Here is a 10,573-nt window from a genome sequence, read left to right on the forward strand (position 1 = left end):
TCTTCTTCAGAAGATGCCTCTTGAGTACTGTTGGATGCAGCTTGCATTCCATTCAGACTCTGAGAAATCATATTGACTTGCTGAGTCAATATTTTATTCTGAGCCAATATGGCATTCAGAGTATCAATTTCAAGAACTCCCTTCTTCATAGGCGTCCCATTATTCACAAGATTCCTCTCAGAAGTGTACATGAACTGGTTATTAGCAACCATGTCAATGAGTTCTTGAGCTTCTACAGGCATTTTCTTTAGGTTAATGGATCCCCCTGCAGAAGTATCCAATGACATCTTAGCTAATTCAGACAGACCATCATAGAATATATCTAGGATGGTCCATTCTGAAAGCATGTCAGAGGGACACTTTTTGGTCAGTCCTTTGTATCTCTCCCAAGGTTCATAGAGGGATTCACCTTCTTTCTGTCTGAAGGTTTGAACATCCACTCTAAGCTTACTCAGCTTTTGAGGAGGAAAGAACTTGTCTAAGAAAGCCTTGACCAGCTTATCCCAAGAGTTCAGGCTGTCTTTAGGTTGAGAGTCCAACCATATTCTAGCTTTGTCTCTTACAGCAAAGGGGAAAAGCATGAGCCTATAGACTTCAGGATTTACTCCATTAGTCTTTACAGTATCACATATCTGCAAGAATTCAGTTAAGAACTGAAAAGGATCTTCAGCTGGAAGTCCATGAAACTTGCAGTTTTGTTGCATCAGAGAAACTAGCTGAGGTTTCAGCTCAAAATTGTTTACTCCAATGGCAGAAATGGAGATGCTTCTTCCATATAAATTGGAATTAGGTGCAGTAAAGTCACCAAGCATTCTCCTTGCATTATTGTTGTTGGGTTCGGCTGCCAGCTCCTTTACTTGTTCGAAATTTTCAATAAGGTTGTCTCTGGATTGTTGTAATTTAGCTTCTCTTAGTTTTCTCTTCAGAGTCCTTTCAGGTTCTGGATCAGCTTCAACAAGAATGCCTTTTTCTCTGTCCCTGCTCATAAGAAAGAGAAAAGAAAAAGAAAAGAAGAGGAATCCTCTATGTCACAGTAAAGAGGTTCCTTATTGTTAGTAGAAGAAGAAAAGGAATAGGGGTGAAGAAGAATGAAGAATCCAAACACAAAGGTGATGATAGGAGCAGAGATGTGAGATGAAAAGAAGTGTTAGTAGATGAATAAATAAATAGAATAAGATGAGAGAGGGAGGGGATTTTCGAAAATAATTTTTGAAAAAGAGTTAGTGATTTTCGAAAATAGTTTTTGAAAAAGGTTAGTAGTTTTTCGAAAATTCAAATAAAAAATAAAATAATTAGTTAATTAAAAAGAAATTTTTGAAAAAGAGGGAGATATTTTCGAAAATTAGAGAGGGAGAGTTAGTTAGGTATTTTTGAAAAAGATAAGAAACAAACAAAAAGTTAGTTAGTTAGTTGAAACAAATTTTGAAAATCAATTTTTGAAAAGATGAGAAGATAAGAAGTTAGAAAAGATATTTTAAAATCATATTTTGAAAAAGACAAGATAAGAAGATATTTTTGAAAAGATATGATTGAAATTAGTTTTTGAAAAAGATTTGATTTTTAAAATCACAATTAATGACTTGATTCACAAGAAATCACAAGATATGATTCTAGAACTCAAAGTTTGAATCTTTCTTAACAAGCAAGTAACAAACTTGAAATTTTTGAATCAAAACATTAATTGTTATTGTTATTTTCGAAAATTTAATATAAAAATAAGAAAAGGATTTTTGAAAAATATTTTTAAAATTTTCGAAAATAACTAAGAAAAATGAAAAAGATTTGATTTTTGAAAAAGATTTTGAAAAAGATGAGATTTTTAAATTGAAAATTTGATTTGACTCATAAAAACAACTAGATTTTAAAATTTTTTGAAAAAGTCAAATCTAATTTTCGAAATTTTAAGAGAAAAAAAGGGAAAGATATTTTTTTGATTTTTTTTGAATTTTTATGATGAGAGAGAAAAACATGAAAAAGACTCAATGCATGAAAATTTTTAGATCAAAACAATGAATGCATGCAAGAATGCTATGAATGTCAGGATGAACACCAAGAACACTGAATAACATGATGAACATCAAGAACATATTTTTTGAAAAATTTTTAATGCAAAGAAAACATGCAAGACACCAAACTTAGAATTCTTTAATGCTTAGACACTAAGAATTCAAGAATGCATATGAAAAATAAGAAAAGACACAAAACATGCAAATGCAAAGATCAAATAAGGAGACTTACCAAGAACAACTTGAAGATCATGAAGAACACTATGAATGCATGAAATTTTCGAAAAATGCAAGATGCACATGCAATTGACACCAAACTTATAACATGACACATGACTCAAACAAGAAACACAAAGATATTTTTGATTTTTATGATTTTATGAATTTTTTTTTTGTATTTTCTTTTAATTTTTTTTTCGAAAATCATTTTGAAAAAGAAAAATAAGGATTCCAAAAATTTTTAATATGAATTCCAGGAATCTTATACTCTAAAGCTCCAATCAAAGGGTCAGGCATGGCTTAATAGCCAGCCAAGCTTTAGTATGTGATTCAGACATGACACGCCTAACATGCCCTACAGTCGTGGCTTCAACATGCTTCATGAAACATTAGAATTCATTCTTAAAAATTCTGAAGAAAAATATATTTTTGAAAACATTTTTATTTTAAATTTTTTTTTTTTTGAAAACAAAGGAGAAGTTTTTGAAAGATTTTTAAAAAATTTTTTGAAAATAAAATAAAAAGAAAATTACCTAATCTGAGCAACAAGATGAACCGTCAGTTGTCCAAACTTGAACAATCCCCGGCAACAGCGCCAAAAACTTGGTGCGCAGAAATTGTGATTACACTTTGATTATGTAAAATTCATTGCTCTTTCTTTCCCTGGCAATGGCACCAAAAACGCGATGCCAATACCATGGTTCACAACTTCGCACAACTAACCAGCAAGTGCACTGGGTCGTCCAAGTAATACCTTACGTGAGTAAGGGTCGAATCCCACGGAGATTGTTGGTATGAAGCAAGCTATGGTCACCTTGTAAATCTCAGTCAGGCGGATATAAAATAGTAATAGGGTTTTCGAAATTAATTAATAAAATAAGGATAGAAATACTTATGTAACTCATTGGTGAGAATTTCAGATAAGCGCATGGAGATGCATTCGTTCCTCTGAACCTCTGCTTTCCTGCTGTCTTCATCCAATCAATCTTACTCTTTTCTATGGCTGGCTTTATGTAAGGATGTCACCGGTGCCAATGGCTACTTTCGATCTCTCTCGGAAAAATGATCCAAATGCTCTGTCACAGCACGGCTAATCGTCTGGAGGCATCACCCTTGTCGTTGGTTGCATCCTATTCCTCTCTGTGAAAATGGTCCGATGCGCTGTCACTGCATGGCTAATCATCTTGGAGGTTCTCGATCATACTAGAATAAGATTTACTATCCTTTTGCGTCTGTCACTATGCCCAGCACTCGCGAGTTTGGAGTTCGTCACAATCATTCAATCCCAGAGTCCTACTCGAAATACTACAGACAAGGTTTAGACTTTCCGGACCCTCATGAATGCCGCCATCAATCTAGCTTATGCCACGAAGATTCTGATTAAGAGATCTAAGAGATACTCATTCAATCTAATGTAGAACAGAAGTGGTTGTCAGGCACGCGTTCATAGGGAATGATGATGATTGTCACGTTTATCACATTCAGGTTGAAGTGCGAATGAATATCTTAGAAGCGGAATAATTCGAATTGAATAGAAAACAGTAGTACTTTGCATTAATCTTTGAGAAACAGCAGAGCTCCACACCTTAATCTATGGAGTGTAGAAACTCTACCGTTGAAAATACATAAGTGAAAGGTCCAGGCATGGCCGAATGGCCAGCCCCTCTGATCTAAGAACCAGGCATCCAAAGATGTTCAAAGATCTTCAAAGATGTTCAAAGATCTTCAAAGATGTCTAATACAATAGTAAAAAGTCCTATTTATAATAAACTAGCTACTAGGGTTTACAGAAGTGAGTAATTGATGTATAAATCCACTTCTGGGGCCCACTTGGTGTGTGCTTGGGCTGAGCTTAAAGTTTACACGTGGATAGGTCCTTCTTGGAGTTGAACGCCAGCTTTTGTGCCAGTTTGGGCGTTGAACTCCACTTTGCAACTTGTTTCTGGCGCTGGACGCCAGAATTGGGCAGAGAGCTGGCGTTGAATGCCAGTTTGCGTCATCTAAACTTGAGCAAAGTATGAACTATTATATATTGCGGGAAAGCCCTGGATGTCTACTTTCCAACGCAATTGGAAACGCGTCATTTCAAGTTCTGTAGCTCCAGAAAATCCACTTTGAGTGCAAGGAGGTCAGAATCCAACAGCATCAGCAGTCCTTCTTCAACCTTTGAATCTGATTTTTGCTCAAGTCCCTCAATTTCAGCCAGAAAATACCTGAAATCATAGAAAAACACACAAACTCATAGTAAAGTTCAGAAATGTGAATTTAACATAAAAACTAATGAAAACATCCCTAAAAGTAACTAGATCCTACTAAAAATATACTAAAAATAATGTCAAAAAGCGTATAAATTATCCGCTCATCATTCACCTTCTAAGAATACCAAGTGATGAGAATCGCCTTCGAGCTTGTAACCCTTCTTGAATTTCATGATTTGGCCAACATGTAATTTCCATCCTTTTCCTCGATTAGGCAATTTCTTGATGGATGTTGTGCATTTATCTTATTGCATTGTGCTTATTGACCATATGCGTCCATATGTTGTGGCTTGAATGCTTTCATGCTTCCCTAATGCTTGTTTTACCTTACAAGCTTACTTAAAGCATCTCAAGCACACTAGAATCAGTAAAGTGCATGCTTCTTTTGTGACATCGCTTTTTATGCTAATGTGTGTTCTAAACCATGCAATTTAGAATTACACACTTATTTGTCATTAATGTCACACTAATTCACTCACTCAATTCTAGTGATTAGTACCTTATTCCCAACATTGTATGCTTCCTTATTTTTGTGTTCTCTCATCTTATGGTGTTATACTTTTGTTTTTCATGAATGATATACCGCAAGCAAAAATGAAAGCGGAAGAAAGAACACGCAGCACCGGTTGATCTATCAGCTGAAGGTAGCAATTCGGAAAGTCACCATACCCCCTTGCTCATCTTTGAGTGCACCAAAGACGGTGCAAACTTTTAAGTGTGGGGAGGTCGTCCGACCGATCGGCGATTTTGGGTGACAAATTTCTAATTCCAACACTTTTGCATTTCATTTTAGGTTTTTAGGATTTTTGTTGCATTTTCTTAAATTTTGCATATATATACACAATAAGCTTAGTCAAAATAATTAAATTCTTCAAGGATTTCTATCTATAGGGCACCAATTGATTTGAGTAAAAACTTTTCATAGAACTTGCTTGAATTATATATATTGTGGAACATGGTTTTGAGCTAAGAACACAAGCTTGTGAGATTTGAGCCTAATGGTGTGGATATAATTTATAACCACTTATTTTCCTTCTTGCATGCATTATTCTCTTTCTATGATTGTAATCTATGATTTGTTTGATTCTTTATCTCCATTATTTTGTGTATTCATGCATTTATATGATTGAGGCCATCATTTCATTTAACTCACTTACCCAAATAGCCTTACCTTTTATCTTCCATTGTTAGCCAATTTGAGCCTACGATTAACCCACTTATTCTCAATTTTAGCACATTACAAGCCTTAAAGCAAAAAATAATAAATGTCCTTAATTTATATCTTTGATTGGCTTAGGCTAGTGTGTGTATGTATCATTCAAGTGTGAGAAACTTGGGACATTGGGTGAATAAAATGGTAGTTTTATTGTAAATATTGGAAATTGGGTACATGCTCATGTATTGATTAAATATATAGACCTATGCATTGATGCTCTTGTATATAGTTTGAAAGAAAGAAAAAAGGAAAAGAAACAAAAAGAAAAAGAAAAGAAAAAAAAAGCAAAATAATAACGAAAAGGAAAAAAATAGAAAAAGAAAGAAAAAGAAGAAAAGAAAGAAATAAAAAGGGGACAAAATGCCCCAAAGTGAAGCTCAATAAAGATCAATGCGTAAGTGTTGTGAAATGAAAAGAAATACATGAATATGTGAAAAAGTGAGAAAAATGGGTAGTTAGGTTAGTTTTGAATTGTAGAGGATGTCATAAGCTAGGTGGAAAGTCTAAGCTTATCAAAGATTCAAATTTCAAGCTCAGTTAACCATATATGCATCCTACCTTGACCTAGCCCCATTATAACCAATGAAAAGACCTCATGATACTTGTATGCATACATGGAATAAATGTTGATTGTTAGAAGAAAAACAAATCTTAGAAAGCATGATTATGAGAGAATTGAGAGAATCAACCCTAAACACTTGAGCGAATAGAGTGCAAACACATCCGGTGAGGATTTGATGCTCAATTATATGTTTTCACCAATGATCATCTTTTCATGCAAGTTTGTAAAAATATTTAATAACTCAATTCAATTGTGGATTAGACTTGCTAGTCCTAGGCCCTTGTGCATATGTGCTTCTTGAGGATTGATTTATTTTGACAAAGCAATTGCATTCATGTAGATAGTTGCATATAGGTAGATTGAATTTAGTTTAATTTCATTGAATAAATGCCAGACCTTTGTTCCTTCTTGGTTTAAGCATGAGGACATGCTTGGTTTAAGTGTGGGGAGGTTGATAAACCCCATTTGTAGGGTTTATCTTGTGCTTCATTTAGGGGATTTTATCACCTCTTACCCACATTTATTCAATGAAATAGCATGGTTTCATGATTGTTTCCCAATTTGTACTTAAGTGTGAAAACATGCTTTCTAAATCCTTAATTAGCTAAATTTGATTCACCTTTGATTCCACTAGATGCCTTGATTTGTTTGTTAAGTGATTTCAGGTTGAAAAGGCTAGGAATGGATCAAAGGAGTGAAGATGAAAGCATAAAAAGTGGAGAAATCATGAAAAAACCAAAGAATTGGAAATGTGCATCCACGCGCACGCGCACTGTACGCGCACGCGTGGATTGCGAAAACCTCAAGGGGCGCGCACGCACACTGTACGCGTACGCGCCGATGGGCACACGTGATTTTTTAAATGGAAAACGTGCCCAGCGATTTCTGAGAGCTGTGGAGCCCAATTTAAACCAACTTTGGCGCCTAAAATGCATATAAGGACCAAAGATTGAAGGGGAAAAGGGGGACTCACTCATTTTCACTCATACACACATTAGGATTAGTTTAGAGTTAGTTTTAGAGAGAGAAGCTCTCACTTCTCTCTAGGATTAGAATTAGGAGTAGGTTAGATCTAGATTAGGAATTTTTAGATCTAGGTTTAATTCATGCTTTGATTTACTTTTCTTTTGTAATTTCTTCTTCTTCTACATCTCCTCTCTCTAGTTTAGCATTTAATTCTTGTAATTCTCTACTTTTATGTTGATGCACTTTGTTCTTCTATTTTCCTTTAATGCAATTTATGATTCATGTTCCTTTATTGTTCATTTGATTTGTTGTTGTTTAATTCCTTGCAATTGAGTAGTGTAGATTTACTTTCCTTGCAATTTTACTATGTTTTCTTTTTTTGCCTTCCAAGTGTTTGATAAAATTCTTGGTTAGATTTTAGAGTAGAATTTTATGCTCTTGGCTTGGGAAGGTAACTTAGGAACTCTTGAGTTACTAATGTCCAAATGATTGACGATTGGGAGCCATTAACGCTAGATTTCACTAATTGATTTGGTGGAGAAGGACTTATGGACTTGGGTTAACATAGCTCATTTGACTTTCCTTTATTCGTTAGAGGATGACTTAATGGGGTTGATTCTTGCCAATTCTCATGTTGTGGTTAGTGATTAGGATAGAGATCCTTGACCACCAAACCTTGCCAAGACCTTTCTAGTTGTTAGTTTATTTTCATTGTCATTTATCTTTCATGTCTCCTATTAAAAAAACCCCAAAATATACCTCATAACCAATAACAAGACACTTTATTGTAATTCCTAGGGAGAACGACCCGAGGTTCAATACTTCGGTTTATAGATTTTAGGGGTTTGTACTAGTGATAAACAAATTTTTGTATGAAAGGATTAGTGTTGGTTTAGAAACTATATTGCAACGAGATTTCATTTGTGAAATTCTAAACCGTCAAAATTCCAATCATCAATGTGTATCCAAAAAGATTAATTGATGTTAAATAATAAAAAAGATTATGTGAGAATCTGCCACAGAAGGGCAGTCAAATAGATGGTGGTGCAACCATCAAGATTTGCTTTCCAAGAAACCTTCGGCCTAGGGCCGTAGCCTATGACAACAAGGAGTGTTTACAAAGGTTTTGTTTCGAACTGAGGCCACAGCCCATGGTGACAGGGGGTGTTTATAGAAGTATGTCAGGCATACGTCGGCAAGAGAAAGCCACCCTGTATTGACACGGGGTGTGTACATGGGTATGCCAACTGGAAAGCCGTATTCGGATGTGATTACTGGATATTATCGGAAGCAGGTATGTAACCCACAAATCAGCTCATTACTTGCACTAGGAATAGGCATGCATCATAATTGTTTTCACATATTTTTCTGTGAACTTTGTTGTCTGTGATTGTATATGTGTTGTGCTTGATTTTCTATGTTCTTTAGTTATTATGCTTATTACATGTTTTGGTTGTTGTTGTTGACTGGTATAGTAATAACAAGAACTTAACTAACTACCCTGACCCTACTAAGGACTACTCAGTTCTTACCCCTTACCTTTCACTTCAGATGGAGACGGGAGTGATCTTCTTCGAACATGACCACCCATACAAATATGAAGACCCAGTACATCATCGTTTCTGCATAGTAGCCGCAGAGCCTCGAGTATGCATGTATGTGTTACGTGACCATCCATTTTAGCACCTGATTCGCACTCCTCTTTTTGATTCTGACGCCCCCTATGAGTTTCCTTTATCGTGGCTTTATCCGGACGCCCCACATCATCTCTTTCCTGACGTTCCTGCACACTATCATCCTCTACCTCCCGACGACCATGTCGTTCCTCCGCCTGCCCCCATTGAGCAGCATGTACCTGAGCATATACCTGAACATATACTCGAGCATATTCATGGGTGGTGGGATCTTTCTTTAGAGCTAATTTTATCACCTTCGTCTTGTGCACAGACCATAGAGCAGTCTAGATCTTCTGAGGAGGCATTAGATCAGATATCTGTGCTCGGACTTTCATTCTCGATGGACACAAGCAGACCCATGTTTTCGATCCACCCTGCATGCTTGGATATTAGTAGTGACAGCAATATCAGAGAGGTTCCGTAGATTATAGAGATTTCTGACTATGATGATGAGGACCCAGAGGAGGATATGGAGATGATATAGATCTCATCTTCTGATAGTGATGATTGACCACAGACAGTTATGATGAGCAGCATGTTTTGGACGGCATCTCCATCTTAGCATAGACTTTTATGTTTAGTCTCTCACTTTTGGTTAGATTCGTCGAGAGATTAAAGATTGTATAGCTCTGCTAGGCTAGTTCGGGTACTAGTTTAGGGGTTTCCTAAATGGACCAGGGCCCAGAGTGTCATACATGTATATATATAAGTAAACCTAAGCTGTATGAGACGGTATACTAAATGGTTTTTCTTTTGAATGACTTTTCTATATATAATGTATATTATTATATTTATTCTACTTGTTATGCATTTGCTTACATACATATTGTTGTTGGTATAGGCTCAATTCAGCGATATGCACTTTTTGTTATTTTTGAAAAAAAAAAGTACATCGCTTTATGCGCTAATTCAGTTACAGGCTTAATATTAAGTAATAGTTATTTAGGAAGCAAGTTAGTAACACTTGATTTTTAGTATGATCATGACGTGTTTAAAATTGGGTCGTTACATCATTACATTCAAAGGATACAACGTCATTGTTAGGTCTAAATTTTACATTCGAATAAACCAACAATTATATATTCAATAGTCATTCTGTGAGAAATTTAAGATAGAAAGGTGAGAAATGTGAAAGTTAGATGTGATAGATTTTTATAATGCTACAGTATTTGTAGGCAAGTTTTTTAAATGCTATTACTTCCATTTTCACAGGCACTGAACAAAAAAATGTTACATCACTTTCGGCTCCATATTCACAGGCATCAAATCCAAATATCGATTTAAAATCTTATGTCCATTTTAGCTAGCATGGAGCTCGAAAATGGGAGACACCTTTCTTCCTCATTTTTGCTAGCATGGAGCATGAAATGAGTGATAACTTTGTCTATTTTCATCAAGTTTGCGAGAACCGAACTGGTCAATAAACTAATAGAATAACTGGTTCAATAGTTCAATAGTTCATAGGTTCAACTGGAATTCAATTGTTTTAACTAAATAAAAGATAAATGATTAAAAATTTAATATACATTTTTAAATATTTAAATTCAATAAATTTTAAGCTGATAAAATTTAAAATTTTACAATTTTACTTAGTAAATTATCCATTAAAAATTCACAAACAACTTCAAATATCAACATTTATAACTAACGAAAATCAAATTACACATAAC

Source organism: Arachis ipaensis, chromosome B06, assembly GCF_000816755.2.
Source record: "Arachis ipaensis cultivar K30076 chromosome B06, Araip1.1, whole genome shotgun sequence".
NCBI classification, from domain to species: Eukaryota; Viridiplantae; Streptophyta; class Magnoliopsida; order Fabales; family Fabaceae; genus Arachis; species Arachis ipaensis.